Source organism: Cyrtonyx montezumae, unplaced genomic scaffold (genome assembly GCF_038088225.1).
Source record: "Cyrtonyx montezumae isolate F1298 unplaced genomic scaffold, pur_monq_1.0 scaffold_0, whole genome shotgun sequence".
In the NCBI taxonomy this organism is placed as follows: Eukaryota; Metazoa; Chordata; class Aves; order Galliformes; family Odontophoridae; genus Cyrtonyx; species Cyrtonyx montezumae.
Window position 1 is genome coordinate 16,135,090 of NW_027071824.1, and position 19,843 is coordinate 16,154,932.

Here is a 19,843-nt window from a genome sequence, read left to right on the forward strand (position 1 = left end):
TCATCTGACAATCTCTTCCCCATGTATAAAGCTTTTAAGACAATTTTCACACTTATTTACCTCGTATTTATGAATAAGTTTATCTTTTAAGGTAGACATTGCACACCCATCAATCAGACCTTTCTATTGCTGTATGACAATTATGACAGACATTCTGCTTTAGTATTAAAGCTCTCCTTGGCAACAGTGTTGCAGTCCTGAAAAATCTTGGATGTAGTATTGCAGTAGAGAGATTAAATTATTGCACTTATAAGGACATAGACAGATGTGCTCTTGGAATGGTTTAAGGAGTTATTACCTCAAGCTGTTCATTACCATCCTCAGCTGCATCCAGCAGTAATTTAAAATAACCTGGCTAACTTTGTACTGACATGGACTAGGACAGTTCATATGATCTGTTAGTGTGGCTCAACTTTCAGGGCAGCAACCTTCAGCTGAGACAAAAACAGCTGGAGAAAGATAGCAACATCTTAAGTCTCCCAGATGTCTCCAAAGTGTTCATGCAGTTATGCCACAAGTGTTCAACCTCAGAGAAAGTCAGCAGGCCCAAAAACAAACAATGAAGTTAAGGCTACAGACCTCTCCAGGACTACACCAAAATCGCACAGTTTCTCCCAGCTTACAAAAAATTCTCTTTGATATCACATCTCCCTTACAAAGTGACCTGGAGAATATCCTCATAGTCTCCAAGCACTGAAATATCTTCAGATAAGTACAACCTATTTTCTGTGCACGCTGCCCAATATTTGACTCATTCAACATTCTCTGGATGTCACCGTAGGCAACAGCACCATTCTGAGCAGACCTCGAAGTACGTACTTGGTAGGTAATGTTCTACCAATGTTCTACAAAAGATTCTAATAGGTGTAATTATACACTTTTCCCCCCAGAGTTTGCAAATGAATATTTTGAATGACTTCCCAGTTAAAAAGTAAACCAAGACTTAATCAAACAGATCTTAGTATTAGTCACATGAAAACATAACAGATGCTTTTCAGTTCATGCACATTTCAAAGCTGGTTCACATCAGGCTCAAGAGTTCTAGGAGAACACAGTTCACTGCAGATATGAGACATAAGCATTTGCCAGCTACAGCAAGAGCCACAGACACATGAAAGCTAGTTTTGAACACCAACAGTATGTGTACAGGAGGAAAGTTAATTCCCAGGAAAAGCAGAACAGCATTTGTAGCCATACAAATACACGTCATATTGGTATATACCCAAAGATTTGATATCTATGTTGACAGTCTGCACAGATTATCTACCTCCAAAAGAACTGCAATTAAGAACAGCACGGTGAGTCAACACCTACAGCATTAGTGTGCTGCAGTTCAGTACTCACTGCTTATGGATTAGACCTTCTGGAGCAGCTCAATATGCCAGGCAGGAGCTTCTCTGCAAAGCCATTAAACCCCAGGGCAGCAAAGAAAAAGAAAGGTAGAGTTCAGAAGGTTCATATTGATGACATCGGAACGAGCAATGACATATGTGTTCATCAACCACCTCAGCTGTTAAATATCAATCCAAATCCTTATATAATATTTACTTAACAACACACCAACAATGGAAAACACACACAAAAGCACAAATATAACATACAGCCATGTGAAAAAAAAAAGAAAAAAGGCTGCCATTTACTCATAACAAAATACTTTTTGTGTGTGTTTTTTTTTTTTTTTTTAAAGAGAGAGCACTATTGGACAAGCAATCTTGTGAGCAAAACAACTTCAGCTCCCTATTAGTCTTTCAAGGTTCACTTTCAGATGCCTTTATCTGCTTTCTTAAGGCATACAGATTAGTCAGAGGCTGCAACACTGGATGAGAATCTCGACTGATTTTCCTGTTACTTGAGGGGCTTGGTTTTGTTGTTTTTTGTTGTTTAGTTACTTTTACACAGAGGTCACTGCAGATAAACCAATACTAAGACAGTAACAGCACTGATCAACCATCACTCCTCGTGGAAAGTGCAGTATTTAATTAGAACCTAAGTTTTACAACAAAAATAGCAAAAGCAGAGTAGATACATCAAGCTTAGGAGGCATTATCTGAGAGACGTGTTAATTTCTGTCAAATAAGATACACGTTTGATGGTGTTCCTGACAGTCTTTTCAAATATACATGTGGAATACCAGTTATTTCTCAAGGTAACTTCATTTGAAAGGCTCCTATCAGAAAAGGGTCATGACACAAGGTGGTCATGATACAGCCCTCTTTGTTACCACTTCATGGTCATAGTGGGCAACTCAGAAGCAGATGATTTCTAGGAAATGCAGTACACATTTGATTTCCAGGAAAGTTCATTAGAACGATGAGAGTAAAGGTGAATAAGGTATAGAGAGCTGAAAGCCCAAGTTAACCCTGGCAAGGAGAACAGACTGCAAGCCTTCAGGCTGATAGCCAATTCTTTCACACCCTTCTCCTACAGTTAGGTTGGGGATATTCAACATGCTTATGAATTAGTCATCAAATCACTGGTTTTAACGGGAGTTATTAAGGCAGTTCCCACATTTCCCTCATAAAAGTCAGTTTCATGCTTAACACAATCTAGTTCAGAGCTACTGCAGTATGTATTTTATATCTACAATGTCCCTACAAAGTCAGCTTTGTATTAGTAATCTACCATCTTCACTTGTACATAATTTAAGCTGGTATTCAGGCAGACATTCATATTTATGGATAAATCAAGTCAAATAGAATTGCATTATCTTAGCAGCAGAATATAAAGTTAAGCCCTACTTGAAGGTACTTCCACCTGCCAAAAAGAAACCATTTAACTAAAGAGTGATAAAAATTATGTAGATTTGGAAACCACAAGGTGAAGCAATGCTTGGAAGGTCAGGTGGCAGAGCAAATTAGAGGCAGGGGAACTTCAGACCAGCTGGAAAATCCCAGAGTCTTCATAACTATTGTATGCAATTATCAGACAAAACTTGTTCTGAAGAAACGTCAGCTATTTAAAAGGCTTCCACTTGCAAGAAGAAGAACAACAGCAGCAGAAAAAACTCCCTTAAAAATGCAGCCTTGAAAGCAGTAACAACGCATGACACAGGGGTTTTGAAAAGGAAGAAATCACTGAAACAGTTTATCCCAGAATTCATGGTATATTAATACTTCAAGCAAAAAATCATACGTAAAAGTGAAAAAAAAAATTAATTTTGGGATATTCATATAATCCCTCACTTGATTACTGCGCACACAAATTTCCAAAGCAAACAAAACTATTTGAACCAATAGATGTACACAAAGACCACTGCAAGGGCTTAACTTTGGCAAGATCAACAACTGCACCTCAAATTAAATACACACAACAGAAAGTGAGAGGAACTGACTACCAAAAGTAACACTCGTCCACTCCTGTAGACTGATATACCGTAGCTAAGAGCAAAATCTAATGAACCAAGATTCTTATTCAGCCACTCTGCTCCCCTTTTCATGTATTACTTTCAGTATATTCTTACGAAGGCAGGGCTTCACCTATTCCACTAAAAGAATTGAAAATTATTTACTTAAATTATATACCCAACTCTACTAATTATTTCTTTTAATTTTTGCCATCTGGCAGCATACAACCATGAGGTACTATCCACATCAGTGTGCATTCTACTCTACTGTCTCCACTGAAGTCCCTTTCCTTTCCCTTCCCCCAGTAAATAATTTTATTGATACAAAGCCACAGACAGAGAATGAAGAGTTTTATCCCAAAATCTCAAAGACTGATAGGTGTATCATTTTCAATTCTAACAGGCAGAATGTAAAAGAGAATCTCGGTCTGAAGATTCTAGAACAAAATACATGTTGAAACTCAGAGCGCTGGGAGAGAGTTTAAAAGCATTATACAAAAATCCACATCATCTCAGCATCCTCAGACTTCCTAATGAAAAGAATTTTCTGCCAAGAAACTTGGATAGGCTTACCTAATAAATACCGAAGGTTTTGTAACAAAATCTTACGTTTTCCAGCAGTCAGGCACTCCCTACCTTCCCCATTCGCCTTTTAAAGAAAAAAGATGAAAATGCAAACCAGAAACACTAAAAACTAATACTTCACACAAGTGCTAAAGGACAACATGACATGCTCAATTTGCTCTACTGCATGAAAACTCCTTCACACATTTCAAATAGTGAACTAGTATTACTAATGCAAACGTCCACCAATGGGCAGATTCATGCAGCTGCATCATAATAAAAACTACGTAACAATTCTGGCATAGTTGTATATTCTTAATAGCTATAAAAAAAAAGAAAGCCACAGAATAACAGCAATTTCTGACAATATTTTTCAGTTGTGTTTTGGGAATGGAATAATAAGAAATTTGGAGAAAAAAAGCTTTAATATAGGACAGATGTATTAGACACTTCATTTTAAATGTAATTTGCACTTGTGGCTTAAGTAAGTATAATTTTGCACTTTTATTAGTAACTAGACTTTCCAGCATACCTAGCATATCTTTCTGATTTAGAAGTTTTTATGATCCAGCAGTAGGAAAATGTTATCTGTTTCAGTAGCACTATAATTGCATTGGTGATTAAATATCATCATACCCTTCTCGGTCCCCTTCCAGTACAGCAATCAGAGTGGGATGTCACTGTCACCACCATCAAATCTTACTTAGTCCCTGAACAATACCTGCCCAGCATGTGAAGGGTCATGCGTCTGGGAAACATTAACATGTACTGAGTCATGTCATTAATTAGTTAAAGCTACACAGACGCCTCCTCCCTGAATTTCCTGCACATACTGTTTCTTCATGTGTCTGGCAACTTAGGACAACAGTAACATATGTTAAAGTAATGCATTTATACTACTGTAGTTAATGGTCTGTCACCGTTTCCATTATAAAGCAATTTTCAAAGGTTTATAACTCTGCTGAAGAATTCACTCTGAGCTGAATCCTGGCACACACCATAAGCAGAACCACAGTCCACATGTGTTTACTTTTATCTAACCAGACTAGAAGGGTTATTTATCATTAAAAGAAAATTGATTCAATTCGGTACTTCCCTTACACTTTTCATCATTTGCTCAGAGCATATAGCACCTCACCTTGTACAGAAAGCAGGTTAATTAGACTGAGTTAATAAGACCTTCCATCGCCTTCTTGAAATTTCTGTACATCCTCCAGCTTCTCAAGAAGGCCGTTTCATTGTTCTAAATCTGATGTCATCTCACTGACTAAATATACGCTGTATATTCGATATTTTAGTGCCTCCTAATAGGATACAGACAAGATTTTTTGGACAGTTTAAACAATTATTCATGTGTTTAGACTGAGGCAGCTCAGTAATTCTTAGAGACTTATGCATGCCAAATTCTTTTCACATAAAGGAGCAGAAGTGAAACATGTCAAATGCAGATGAACTTGCAGCAAAGCTGGCAAACAAATGTCCACATAGCCTCTAGCAGATTTTTAACTGAACTAAGATCTGAAGTCAGATGTCTCACAAAGGCAGTCAACATCTCAACTTCCTGAGCTGTTCTATATATCCCTGCACTTGGGGTATTTATTTGTAAGAATTCTAGGGATTTGATTTAGTAGTTTAGTGGGTAGGGATGGTGATAGGAGGATGGTTGGACTACATGATCTTGTAGGTCCTTTCCAACCTAATGAACCTAGCTCAGTTAGGAAGTGTTATAGTAAGAGTAGTAATAAAATCTGACTAATAACAGTTTTTCTAGTTTGGAAAATACATTAACATTCTGCTTTTGATTTCTGGATTCCTCATTTTTACCATAAGCAATGTAGCTTTCCTTACTGCTGCTAGATTTTTGGTAAGCAGTAGAAAGTTAAGTCACATGCCAATACAGATCTCATCATCCTACATCAGTCTGAAATGAAATGGAGAAGAAACTTTATGCACAGCACAGAATACTAGAGTTGCCCTTTTGGCAACTTTCCACAGTCAAAAGATAAGCCAGTGCATCCCAATGAAATAGCTGAACTCTGATTTATTATTTCTCCAATGGCTACACTAAAGTATTCTCCTAAAACTCTATGGCCAAAGCACATTTTAAATGTAAAGGGACTCTGAAATGTTCTGTTTACAGTAACGCCACAGAACAGCACCAATACTGAAGAGGGAAAACAGGGAAAACACTGCAACAAAGCAGCTCCTTATTCTTAGAAAATGTATCTTGGGCTCTGACAAAAACACTGATGGAGTTTCAATTTACAGCCTTATCCAAACAATTCAAACAATAAACTGCAAAGAATCTAATGCATTTAAACTAGGTTAAAAGGGCTGGAACAACTTAGAACAGATTCATTTCAGGTTCTAGTTCAGTGGACAACGTTGTCGCTCTCCCATCAAAGATAAATGCTCCAAAAATACAGGTCTCTACACTCACTTAAAAAATAATGAAAAAAACTCAGTAGCAAAACCCTATACCAAACATTTCTCTAGAAACTCTCTGAATCTTTTTCAGAGAGATGTGCAGTCTACTGTCTAAAGGACAGTAAAAAGGTTGAAAAAACTAAGTGGTGCTCAGCAGCAGGAAAAGGGGCAACAGCACAAACCGGAGCACAGCAAGCTCCATATGAACATGAAGAATTCACTTGGAGGGTGACAGAGCACTGGAACAGGTTATCCGGAGAGGTAGTGGAGTCTCCTTCTCTGGAGATGTTCAAAACCTGCCTGGAAACCTACCTGTGAGAACTACTGTAGGGAAGTGCTTTGGCAGGGGGCTGGACTAAATCATCTCCAGAGGTCCCTTCCAGCCTCTACCATTCTGTGATTCTTTATTAGTCAACTCATAAGAGGCCTTTAATTGGAAAAATAGGAATAAAATTAGCATGCTTTGATCCACCTACTTCCCAGCAATTCCTCAGTAACACTGCCACTTGTATGCACTGAGGGTAATAAATAATTTGCCTTATGACAACATGAGCACCTTCCTCAGATTTTACAATATTAAATTGTATTAAATATCTTTTTCTTCAGATCAGACATTTCAGTACTCCACTGATAAGCAGAACTCAAAAACCTAAATCACAGGATCTGTAATAAATATCAGAGCTCTCTTAGAAAAAAAATAAGTTGGAAAAGACACCAAGAAAGCATCTATTTCATTTTCTGACTTAAAGGCATGACACCTATACATCAAACATTCCCAAGACACCTATTTCAACACTCTGCAATGCCAACAACTCTATTTAGATTATGAAAAATATAAAATCTTTCTTGTTCAGTTTAAGCAAACAACGTCTTTTCAGCATGCAGAGCTATATAACAAACTTTTAGACTTGGGTCATCCTGCTCATATAAGGCCAAAACAATGACAGTTTCATCAATAGTCCTTAACAGATCTTATTTTCAAACACCTAGACCACTTTTAAGTTTTTCTACATTTTCTCCCATTCACAATCATACCTTGTTCAACTACAATGGTAACATTGAACCAGAACCCTTAGCAGCAGCTCTAACAAAGCTGAGGATAACAGAAACCTTAACACAAGTGTGTCTAGCAGCATTCTGGACTATAAATCAAAATTATATTTCTATGATCAAGGTTTCATCAATTGTTGATAGTGGTTCCTGAAGAAGAGAAGGAATTCAACTACTTGCAAAAAGTAACAAAAGGATCATTACTTAGTTTTGATTTTTCTGTTTCGATTTCGAGGTTCTCGGGTTTTTTTTTAAGCCAAGATGATATAATGGTTCATATTCATCTCTTTATTTTAATTTCTGTATCTGTTTCTCAAGAGTTGCTATCTAGTCAGCTCTTCCCCAGAATTTAGGTAGTCGAACAGTCTGTGGAAATTACTGTAATTTAACCAGGCCTTGCTTTCAAACCATCTAATTCACCTTAGCTATGATATATGAGCTTGAGATTCATGCATTTTTTTAAGCAGAAAGCAGGATGCTACCTAGACTTTCAGAATGCTGAAGAAAGTTACTTACCAAGTCAAAGTTCAGCAAGGAATACAAGACAAAAAAACCCAAACCTTAAGCAACAAAACTCAACCCTACTCCATCAAAAAAAAAAAAACCCAACATATAGAACTTGTTCAGTTTCAACCCTCCATTTGTTGCAAGACTGCACTAATGCTACAGCAGCACAATACAGGGGACATGGAGCTACTACAGAGGAAGATAAAAGATGAAAGTAAGAGCACAGAAGAAATGAATCTTCATGTATAAGAGAGTTTTCGGTTACCTTTATGTTTACATCAAAATTATCCTTTCTGACTAAAGACAATTGAAAATGCTTATTAGTATTACAATGCCCTAAAATTACTAGAACTTTGAATCAACAAAAAAAAAAAAAGCCTCGCAAAATATTTCCAAACACTTGATTGTATGTATGCATGTCAAACCACATTTACAAAGGCAGATTATTTAAACTAGTCAAAAATGCTGTTGCACAGTATTAGGGCCAGAATTCATAAACACATTTTGTTAAGTATATTAACTCCACTGTTGCAGTGATATTTTTAATGTTTAACATTACACAGGCAAAAAAAAGTTTGTAATGTTGCCCGTCACAAGTACAGAGAGAGAAAACACAAAGATTCACTATACATAAGATGTAATAAGAAGAGTCAGAACCCCAAGAGTTATTTTGATGATTTTGCACGTTAAAAAGAAACACACAAAAAGCAACGTATCCTACTCAATGATAAATGCAATGTAGCTCCTACCAGTCTTGGAAAAGGAATGCTTTATTGCTTTCTTCAAGAAAAACTCTTTCCTATTCTTTCTGTCTGTTTTGTTTCCAAATCTGGATTTACATACTAGGGCAGAATTATAGCACTTCTGAAAAGCACATGAATGATTTTGATGAGGTGCCTGCAATCCCATCGCAGCACGCAAGCTCACAGACATGTTTCCTTCTCCTGTTTTAAACCAGGTTTTAATGAAGTCTTCAAAGGTTTAGCTGAGGGAAACTCACAGTATTCCATCCGAGCAACCCCCATACCCAATCATCAGTCACAAAGCAACACAGCTTTCATTTAGATCAGTGCTGCCTCTGTACCTGATCAGAGGTAGTCATTTTCTCACTTGGCAAAACATAGCCAGGGTTCATAGAGAATAAGAGTATTTCTTCCTTCAGAAATTCAAAATCAATGGGATCGAGGATATGTCTACACTAGGAGTGATCTTCCGGTTAACTATTTAAACAAAACTTTCCAAAGAGCAGAACCACCTATTCTGGCAGAAAATAATTCTACCCAGGAAGTAGAATTAAAGAGAAATAGGAGAGAAGGAAAACATATATACGTCACTTTCAGAAGTGAAACAAACTGCTGGCAAGTCATGATAAGCAATGCAAAACAGAACAAATAAAACAACAAAGGTCCTTCTGCTACTTGTAGCAGAAACACTCCTGCAAGCTCATTCTAATCCCACAGAAGTTTCAGTTATTTTTCTAATAGCTTGCAGGTAGAAGTTTGTATCAGATCTGTCATCTCTCAGGAAGTGAACAGCGATTCCCAGCCTCAAAAACCATCCTGGAGTAGAGTCCCACTTGCCAGCTATACTGCAGTAATGCAATAGAATAATAATCCATGCTAACCACCTTACACAAAGTCTTAGCCCAGAAGAAAAAATTGGATATTTTAACTTGAGGAGAGGTCAAACTTCTGGATTTTTTTTTCTTTGAAAAACCACCAAGTCAGACTTTAGTGTACTTGAGAGGAACACAGCATTTCTAACCAGCAGAAAACCGCTTATAAACATAGCCCTCAAGATGTTTGTGTTAAACGTTCAACTTCTGACGTTTCTGAAAAACAAAATAAATCAGGTAAAACTCATAGCAACAAAGAGTTCAAGGAACAAACCAATATAAACATAAATCTTTGGCAACACCACTTAAGAAAGCAAACAAGCCCTCAAGAAAATAAAAGAAACACTATGAGCAAGAGTTAGGCTGACAGTGATAAACAGAAAGCCTTATTCAATGCAAGATATTAAACTACTCCTAGAAGTTGAGATTTTTTTCATGAATGTGCACCCAGGCATAATCACAAGTTGTCCTCTACCGATCAACTGACGGTACGCTTACAAGCGGCATCTTCTTTTAAGAGAAAGGCTCTGTTCAATATTCCCTTCTCTGGTGTTTCTATGACAGTAGATGATGGTCATGACAGCTACTGCCACTTCTCAGACCTTCACCTGTATGAGATGCACGGCTCTATAAACCTTCCCTAACCACCTCAAAACAGACAAGTGCCAAAGTGAAAAACAAAAATGTAAGACTGCACAGTTAAGAAATACTAAACGTTCTTTCAAGCACTTCCATTTCAAGTAGCAGAGGGAACACTGCAGCCATATATGCTTTGAATGCTTTACACAAGAGAGCATGCAGTTCATCACTATGCTCATTTTCTCTCTGCTAACCCTAGGCCTTCTCTGTCACATCTCATCCACATGCTCAGCACAGCTCCCCTTATGACAGCTAACTGCTATTTTTGTAAAGGTTTTTGCTGTTCTTGGTTGGTTGTGCCTTTTTTGTTTGTTTGTTTTATTTAACACATCAAGCATACATTAAAAAGTGTCAAAACTCTATAGTAATCATTCTGAGATTAAATCGCTTTAGTGTCCAGAATTCATGAGACCTAAAACAGGAAACACCTAGAGGTGTAAGTAACTGAGTGCTTCATGGTGTCAAAGTAATTTTTTTTAAAGCGTACTAGATGTAAATCCATTATCTCCAAGAGCAAATACAACAAAAGATGTAGTAATCTACTATTTTCAGAAAGAAAAACTACAGTAAATGCTCCAATCCCAGGAAAAAAAAAAGTTACTTTCAAAATATGCATTTAAAATCTGCTCCTCCCTGACCTGAGAGCTAATAAGTTATCTTCAACCTTTTCAACCCTGTCATTACTATAGCTAGCCAGAGGCTAGCTTGTTGGAGTTGTCTTGCATTAACTTGTAAGAAAGTTACTTGTCTACTTTCCTTTAAGGAAAAGTATATGGCTACTTGTCCTTGTCTACTTCTAACAATACAAGTGAGTTCATATACAGAAGACTTAAAGGATAGTTGCTCCAAAAAACAGATGAAGAGCACCCTACGCATTCTTTTAGATCACAACACTGGTCTTCAGCATTTTACTTTCTTACAAGTTAATGCAAGACAACATGCATCTTAATTCACTGAACAGAACTAGCATATGAGCAATCCAATTAAGAATTTCTTCCACAGAAAAATAAACTCTTGAAAAAAAAAAAATGTGACAAAAGAGAAACTTTTAGTGATGCAAAAGCTGACAGCATGGATGTCTGCATTATTTAATTGTAAATAACAAAACAATCAGAACGAAGGTATAAAAATAAATCAAAGTATTTTAACCTTACTACATAAATGTTATTAAAAATAATCCAGATGCTTTTCCTTTTTTTCCCTACTTGGAGGAAAAAAAACTTTTCATGTTTACCTAGTTATGTCAATAAAAACTAAGTAAAAAAGTATTAGGCCATACTTCTGAGAGTCTCAAACTGTTTTCTTCCTAGTCTAGAATGTCAACAACAACCAAGACATCAATTTTTCAGTTCCTTACTAAGTGTATGGTTACTAACACTACATGGACCAAGAAGTCTGCAGTAGGAGGTTATCTTCCATAGGCACTCTCACAGACTGAGCATGGTACACAAAAAAAATCAATCCAGACCAAATACATCCACAATCAATAAGATGCAACACGTTTGCTCCTTAGGGAACCACACTGGCATTTTTACACAGTTTAAGTGCCTTAAAGCATCCACGTTATCTGATTTTTTCCCCCATCTTTCATGCTGCCCTCCTCAAAACACTTATATCAAACCGTGTTTCTCAAAACACCAAAAGGAAGCAGCAGCAATTAATTCCTAAATATTCAAGATGGGGTAGTTAACGTATCTAGCAATCCCAGTAAAACATTCTTAGTTCAAATGTCCAGAGCACTGTGCCACGGCAAAAATTTCAACTGTTCTAACTGTGGTCAAGAGCTGTTCTTTCTTCTGCACATTCAACTGCAGAATGCAAGAAAACTAATGCTTCATGTTTCCAGTATCAGTATTTGATCCTAGGGAAGAGTAAAAAAGGGCAGAAGAAACAAACAGACACAAGATACCTTTCTCCTTACTGCCTGTCTTCTGCATGATAGCAATAAGAATCATGAATGATCTCTTCTAGTGTTCTTCACTGACAGGTCTTACTATCAGAAAAGAAGGCAAAATACCAAACTGGATGAAAAAGAAAGATGTTAGCCAACATCACTTAACTAAGTCCATACATTTTGGACAATTATTTAACTAAATGACTGCAGGGAGGGGGGAGGAAAGGACACAAATCTTAAACAGACTATTATAGAGAAGTACCCCTCCTTTGTTTTTAACACCCTCATCATGATTACTGGAAGGATTTTGTCCTCAATCCAAACCTGACTTGCTTCTTAAATTTGGTATGTAACTAGTCTGTCACATGGAACTGTTCAGAAGTTGCCTTCACTTATCCAACACGCTTGTGTAGGTGGATGATGACAAGAGAGGCAGGGCAAACCTCGTGCTACCAGCTGAAGGTTGAGGGACTGCAAAATAAGCAATTATAAGAACACTGGATGTGCTACCACACCAGACTGCATAGCTCCTGAATTATTTACTAACAAATGAGATCATATAAACTGAAGCATTTACTAGGTCATGACTAACACTGCGATACTCACTTTTCCTGATTTAAAGCATTCATCTACAACCTGGAGTTGATACAGGAGAGTATCAGTGTTCCACGCAGCCTGAGTGCACCTCTGAAGAATTGGCACCTCATTTCATGGTCTAACTGACAAGCTGAGTTCTGCTCTCCAAATCTCAGTTTAGCTCTGGGCAGAGAAATTGTCACTAGAACTTTTTAAGAAAATATTAAAATATTAAAAATAAAAAAATAAAAAGCCATGGCAACAGGATAACGGGAAAGGAAACTACGAAGAGATTGCTTGTCTCGTTTAGGCAGTGCTAACCTCCCATCAGCCCTCACATATAGCCAAAGTCACAAAACTGACTGACTGTTTATCCAATAAGAACTGTATGCCTTAAAGTTTACCATGTACAGAACCACCTAATTGGCCCCACCCAAGACCACTAAGATGATGAAACGTTACAGAACAGTATCAGCACAGGATAAAGGTACATAGCAGGTTGCCTTTTTACAGTGCTACAGAGTACCTTCTGCCACTTTGCACTGAACGTTTGTAACTCTCTAGGTACTCTCACATCTGCAAAGCATAAGGGCTCCTGCTGCTGTTAACACCAAATCAACTCAACTAGTAGCAGCACTGGTGAGAATTTACTGCGTAAAGGAAATGTTTCATAGGAACACATTACCACACTTCAGTATCAGCAGACCTATCACACTTCAGAAGACTACCTCTGAAATCTGCAAAATTTGAATCAGTCTGCTAACATTTGTATTGCAAAACCACACTGAAATTCAACTGCGGTGGGCACTGCTAATCACCATCCACCCCGTTAGGTCTGAAAATAAATCTACAGGGAACATAAATTACTCTCAAAAAAACATGACATGTACTACTGATATCATATCAGTTATATGTAACGACCAAACAGGAGTCTAGTTTTATTTACACAAGGGGAAATGCTGACCACTATGATAACAGAAATAAGACAAGTCTTATAGCTTATCTTGTTCAGTATCATATGTGCAAAATAACCCAGAATACTTTCACAGAAATTAAAGTAAAAGTAATGAATAGGAATATGTATTTGTTTGCCTCCTTTTTACACTACAGGAATTCTGGGCTCTTTCTCTGCTTCTCTTTTCAGCATGAGTAATCTGCAGCACAGAAGAATGAACACATTGGGAAGTATTATTCTGAGGAAAAAATACTAACCCAGAAAATCAAAGGCAACATGAAAATTTAACCTATTTAAACAAATAAGAGCAGCATTTTCAAAACGCTTGAGCAAAGCTAAAACGAACAATACTGTGTATTTCAATTCACTTCCTGATCCCTCAGTAAAGGTTGGAGAGAGCTCTCGCTTCTTGAGACTTTATTAAATTCAACCAGAGCCAAGAAGTGGCCTGACAGTCCCAGCAGTTCTATTGACAAAACAAGTTTCAAAGCTTGAAAGTTCCTCTATAAAGGTTAAAACAGCAACAGGAAAAAAAGGAGAAAAGATTTGTCATTTTAAAAGTCCCCTTCTTAACTGAAGATCTCAGATTTCCAATGAGCTGCAACTTCACACTTCAGAACTGAGCTTTCCTCAAAAGGAAGTTGGACACTGAGAAGAATTACCAGGACTGCTGAGCAGCAATTAAAGCCTTCATTTTCTATGCATCACATAAGAAATGATCAAACTTCACTACCCTATCTAAATTCTAGAGGTTAGCCAAGGACCCACGTTATCTTCTTTCAAGTCAAGTTTACAAATTAATTGTTTCAATTGATAAAAACAGAACTGAGGCCCACTGCTTCAATATAAATGCAATAATAAAGGGGACTGCTATAATCTCCAATTCAGGGCTTCTGAAACAAGCTGTCTGAAAGCCACAGTCACAATAGGAGTGGCATAAGAGACCTAACACCCCAACAGTCAAACTCACGCAGTCAGCTCTTGAAGAACCCCAAAGAATGTTGCCTTCTCTGTACAAGATATGTCGTATGAAAACTTTACATTCTACTGACATTGCATATAACCATAAAAGCAGAATTGGTGTGGATGGAATAACTCATTTTTTCATTACTGACTCATCATCCAAGTCACTGACACTGCTGAAATTGTCCTATACCAAACATCACACCCTGGAATTTGAGAGCTTACAGCTTGTTCTGGACTAAGGGCTTGTTTCTTTCCTATAGAGTACGCGTCCAGATTTCACTGAAAGCAAAGCTCTTTTTAGCACATGAACAACTGTTTATTATGGCAAAGACTGGTAGTAAAAGTACAAATATTGCAAGATTGAGTGTTGAATGTTAAACATCCATACCAATGGTGGCTATTGATCTACCAAGTCCATCTGAATTTAACAGGAAAGTAGGGGAATATGAGAAACATGCTGACTCAGGGCACCTGAACTTCAGTTTTATTTTAAAGATCTCTCCCACTCCCACATTACCACAGTTAAATTGCTCCCCACAGTCCTGCCAGTGTACTCAGTAATCCCATCTCATTCCCTACTTAAAGCAATACACCTGACCACTCTATTCAGGGAAAATCCTATTGCCACCAAGGCTCCTGACACGCAGTCATAGCATACATCCCATCCTAAGGCACATGAAAAGCCGTTAAGGGCAGGAGAAAGTTACTCTGCACAACTGAACAGAAACAGGAGAACATACGGTTACAGTCCTATAAAAGTGAGGATTTCCCAGTTTTTTCCTTACACACGCATGCCCTAAAAATCCTCGTGCAAGAAGCCTGTCTCTTACAGAGCACAGGGATGCTATCAGTGCAAAACAATACCTAAACACAGTTATTTCCAACTGAAAGCTGTTAGGAAACAGGTCACACAACACAAGACAATTAGATATACTGCTACAGAATCCAAATAGTCATAAATGCTGCGCCAATATCACTCTGAAAACACATTTTCCCAAAGCAGATTGTGCACGGGAGCAATAATACTTTAATGTGAAGTGATGCATCTTACTAAGGAAGAAATTTATTTTTTTGTTTAATAGAAGATAATTTCTACCACTAATTAGACAGAAGAGTTACCAAGAAGAAGTCAAAACTACTGCACAATGGCACTGTGTTCATTGTAGATGTACAAGGAAAACAGTTACATTTCTGTCCACATCCACAGAGAAACATTTCACACTGATATTTAGAATGCTAATAAATGATGATGTGTTTATGATCCATTCTCACATTTGCAAACTACAGACCAAGCTAAGGCTAGTTATACATCCCATTTTATGGCATCTTCTCATTTGAATGCTCTGAAATTTTACTACAACACTGAATGCTAAGAACTGATTAAATAAAGAGCAGTTTGTTCTGTTATCTTGTCAGCTGGTGAAAATACTTAATGTAAAACTGTGCTACTTACTCCAACATGTAACTCATTTCAAAGTTGGTATTAACTGTTGCACAATTAAAGGTATATATGCTTTATAGAAGAAAAGAACTATGCAATTGCATCTGAAATGCAATGAAGTGAAGTTAGCATGCACAACCCTATCGTATGCTGACTAAGCAATCACCCCACTAAGAAACTCACAATGCTTCTGCTCTGGATTCAGTCCCACAAGCCCACAAACACCGTTTGATCACATTACGTAAGTATGGTTGGCAACATAACATTTTCAAAAGCTCGATGGGATTTGATACAGAAGTCATTTAAATGCTTCGAAATCACTGACTATATTTGGACATTCAGTGAAGGACACTTGATTACAGGAACCATGCTTGCCTTGTTACATGAATGATAGAGTTCTTGTTTTTAACCCAGTTGTGTCACTCCTAGGGCTTTTCTAACCAGGCCCTCCCAGTGAACAAACCAGAATTCCACTTCCACAAAGAAACATATTCCATCCCAGTATCACTGGATGAGTATTCAAGTGGTTTGAATTCACTCCCAAGCTTCTCAATATTTGAAAATATACAATAAGTCTAAACAAACAAGTCAGTGAGCAAAATCTAGGAAGCTGAGACTATAAATAGCCCCCTCCCTAGCTTGAAAATGTATATCAGTGTATAATCTATTTTCTAAAGAAATAAGTAAACAAGAAAGAACATTTTAATGCTCTAAGATACAGAGCATTGTTTTCACTGTTGTTTTCACAAATCTCCTTTGTGCTTCCTGCACTTCAGTATCATCCTCACCACTCTTGATGACATATGAGTGATAAATAAGGTCTGAATCTCTTCTGACTGTTTGCACCCACAAAGCTGGAATTTGCCTGTACCTCTCTGCTACCACAAAGAGTTGTTTTGCACTTCCCATGGTATTTGGTTTCAGTGAATAACACATGGGTCACACAGTGCACAAGTAACCCTCACCAATGCTCTAATCCAGTCCCCACTCAAAATTTCCTCCTGCAAGCAGCAAGAGGCATAACCAGCAGTGAACATTCAGCATTTTCCATGCAGACTTTTCAGTCATAAATCTCTAAGCCTGCTATAAGATAAAGCACTTGGTTTTCAATCTTCTACTCATTCTCCTCAACGATACAAGCAGGCTCTCGTGGCTGAACTTATTTGTAACCTCTCCTAGCATCAGCTATTTCCCAGCCTACACTATGTCACATTTCTTCTCTTTTACCCAATTACTTTGGGAAAAAAATTCCATTTGGGCATTTTAAATAATTCTAGCACTGAACATCCTGAATTAACAGGTGACAATACTGCATGTCTATATTTAGGGGGCATTTTGCACCTGTAAAATGCAAATTAATATTTTCTTGCAACTGCTGTGTATTTATGAGACACTTTATTCTGTAGCCATGCACGCCCTGCTTCATGGAGCTGCTAACAGTAACAAATAACAGAACAGATAAAGCTCAAAGAAACTATTAATTTTATAATTTTAGCAGTGCAGGAGTACAAGAAAGCATTATGCAATAATCCAACAAAACAAATAAAGCCTGCTCATCTCCTCTCCTCTTAGCATCTAACTAACAATAAATGCAACTGGATAACCAGCACGCATGCTACAACACAGGGAGGTTTAGCTTTATAACCAAACATGCTATCAAAAGCAGTAAGTCTTGCTTGGAAAAAAGTTTGGTAGAACCAACCTGCTGTGGGTAACCAGAGACCCACAAGTCGTAACTCCCAGATTTCGCTACCTGTATACATCCACTTCGGCATTTTAAACATGAAACTTCTTTTTTAAGTCCTAAAATTAATCTGAAACACACGTTAGCCTACTCTTCTCTACTACATGAAGTCAATTAGCAGCCTACCTTTGGAAAATGAATTATCAGGACCGCTCAACTATCTTAAGTATTGCCCCCAATATGCTACCTGCTCCCTCAAGTCCAAACACTTTGTCATAATTCAACTACATATATGCAGCAAGATTTTTTTTAAAGCAGTACGTGAAGAAGTTTACAGTGTCTATATAATTAATAAGAGAGATGAAATTTTGTGCCTGGCCACTTGACACTTCCCTTATAAATTCAAAACTAAAGCCTTTATGCAAGTACAGCAGATGTAAAAAATGGCTGGAGGACAGAGAGAACAAGGTCACCCCAAAATAGTAAGTTCTATTCTCTGGAAAAGAAAAAAAAAAAGCCTACTATTTCTTCCCTGCTGGTGAGTGCTTAAGAGAAGTGGCAACAAGGAAACTAAATGAATAATCAAAATGTGAATGTGCTTCACTCTCCCCTCTTCCTTCAAAGTTTTATCGCAGCCTCAGTTAATTCTCTACGGTAGGCGCTCCCAACAGCCTCTCTCACATCTTGAAAGCCCACTGAGAGGATCTCCCATCCCACTGCAGCAGCACTGGAAGCCCATACCTAAGGCTGTGACTGCAGCAGCAGACAGTGTGGGCCAGCTGAACTCTCTGCCCCACTAAAACTCAGCCCCAGCTAGAGGGCATCAATCAGCACCACGTGCCAGCACACAAGCCATGAGAAATGGGCTGCTGCGCACACCAGGCGATGCACGGCAAGGCAAGAACAGCACTTTCCAGAAAGGGTGCCAGATGTAAAGTTCAAATAAGACCCCCTACTCAATGGATTGTGCCTTGCTCATATTTCACACGGCACACTTCCCACTTCTCAGGCAATTGCATTTCAATTACCAGCACAGAAAGAATTCAGCACACACGTTCCGCTCTAAAGTTCAAGGGTTTTAAACACCTAGCGAAAAAACAATCCTTCATCCAGTGACAGGAGAAGGAAACCTTTAGGCAGATTGGTATTTTGGATTTTCCATCTTCAGTGATCCAGATGAATGCAAACACAAACTGTAATCTTCACAGTTGTCATTTTCACAAGGTAGCTTTTACTTTCTAAGCATTTAAAGCAGACAGCATATATTTATTTACATGAACAAAATCGAGAGTAGCGCAGCACTCAGACACCATCGTGCTATCCTCATCATTTTCCTGCTTTGAAATAACATGGAGAAAAACGTGGGAAAAGACTTCAACTTCCTAGTATTTTCCTTCGCTAATTGGTACCAAAGGGAAAAATCACTATCAGCACACTTATTGCATCTAATTCAGGCTGTGGGAAATCAGAGCCAAGTTAAATATTTCATTCACATGCATGCAGAGCAAACAGCAAAGGAAGGCCCTTTCGTTCGATCAGCTATTCATGCACCTCTGGAGGGAATCTCAGGCAAAGGCATGGTAACCAAGCACTGAGCAGTCATTAACAGCAGCTAATAAAAAAGAGCCCCATAACATTACCTCACCCTGAACACTCATCCAAGCCACGTGTAACTGTGTCAGTGCATAAGGAAAAGACACCAGCTTTAACAACTGAACCGCTGTGACACTGCTGTATACTTCAAGCCTACTGCTTCATCAACTAAGCCAATGTTGAATGCTAAACAGAAGAAGTTAAAAGAGATTTTAAAAATTTAAGCAAGCAAGAAATATCAACCCGTAACTCTTCAGTCATCTTGAATCTCTGAGAAAGATAAAATCAAAAAAGAATGTCTCTGTGATCATGCTTGACTTAATTAAATCTTTTAATCTGTGCACCTCCTTCAGCTGCATTCTTTACTCACAGAGGGCCCCTTCTGGAAGGAGACCACACAATCCTCCCTCTTTCCACTTTCACCACAGTAGTCTGAGAAACCAGAGATAGCTTTGTTTGTCCTGTATCAACTAGAAAACCCATGAATACCAGACACACCAGACACGTTGACTATGACCTTCATGGACATTATTTTCTTTCGTTATGTTACCTCCCAGTACTTAACACACTGTCCGTTTCAACAGGGGAC

The 19,843-nt window shown here is 37.9% G+C and overlaps 1 protein-coding gene across 1 annotated transcript in view; it reads right to left on the bottom strand.

The window, feature by feature from the left end:
• The window catches only part of ZFAND3 (zinc finger AN1-type containing 3), a 133,672-nt gene that overhangs the window by 102,403 nt on the left and 11,426 nt on the right, over positions 1-19,843 (bottom strand). The gene's annotated exons all lie outside the window — the stretch shown is intronic.